Genomic DNA, 997 nt, shown 5'->3' with positions numbered 1-997 from the left:
CCTTAATCGGCCGGTGGGAACAAATGCCCTCGCTCAGTTAGGCTCCCACACACCAGCACACGACACTTGCTCTGAGGACGGGGCTCTTGGACCTTTGGGGAAATGCTGACATTTTCCTTCGGGAATTCAGCTCGTGGCGAACCTGGACGAGTTGGACCAATGTACGACTGCTCTTTCCTCCCTCTCGCTTCACTTTCTTTCCTTTTTCCTCTCCTTTCTCTGCGTTTGCTTGTGGGAAGGTGTTATTATTCCCTTTTCTGAATTTCTAGCACATGCGTTCAAGCGTTCAAAGCACAATAGATCTTCTTTCCAAACACAGGGATAATGGCGTCGTTTCTGCCGTTGCAGTGACTCGGCCCTCTCCCTCGCTCCCTCTCCTGCGTTGAATTCTTCAGCCCGCTCTAAGTTCCCCTCAGACGACACTAGCACGAGGGGAAAGCGTGTTCTTTCTCCCCTTCTTGCTGCCTTCGACGAGCGTTCAGTAAGCACGACGCGTAAATTCCCATCGAGACAAAAGAAGCAAAAGTTTGTCCTTAAAAATCGACATCCGGGGCGAACACTCACACGATCGCACACTCGAGAATCTCTTCTACAAAAAGAAAAAAAATAAGCAAAAAACAAGAATGAATGACAAATAAAAGAGACTAATTTGCGTGTAATTCGTATGAAAATTTTGCAAATTTTACATCGCGATTTCCCGCGTCTCTGCACTAGAACACCTCATCGTACACTGAAACATCACAGTTCCTTCCGTTTTTCTCCTCCACCTCCTTCTTCCTCTCTTTTCCTCTCTATATCTATTTCCACAACGGAAAGTCACAAAAATACCCCCAAGAAAAGAACTACGATAATAATCCAGATAAGCAGATAACCCACCCCAGAAATCCTAAATTGGACGAAACAAGAGAAATATTCAAGCACTACGTCACGGTGTGCACAAGGGCGCCGGGGGAAACCAGTCCAGAGGCGCGTCACGGGTCGCGGCAAAGCGGCGAGT

General features: G+C 47.6%; 1 protein-coding gene across 1 annotated transcript in view; it reads right to left on the bottom strand.

Moving 5' to 3' along the window:
• LOC119591958 overlaps window positions 1-991 on the bottom strand; it is a gene marked incomplete at its 3' end in the record, with an annotated part of 1,981 nt that extends 990 nt beyond the window's left edge. Inside the window, 2 exon segments of the mRNA XM_037940712.1 lie at window positions 1-589; window positions 877-991.
• Between the last annotated feature and the right edge of the window lie 6 nt (window positions 992-997).

This window comes from Penaeus monodon, chromosome 29 (genome assembly GCF_015228065.2).
Source record: "Penaeus monodon isolate SGIC_2016 chromosome 29, NSTDA_Pmon_1, whole genome shotgun sequence".
NCBI lineage: Eukaryota > Metazoa > Arthropoda > Malacostraca > Decapoda > Penaeidae > Penaeus > Penaeus monodon.
Note: the sequence above shows the minus strand (reverse complement) of the source record. Positions and strands in the feature narration are given on the sequence as shown.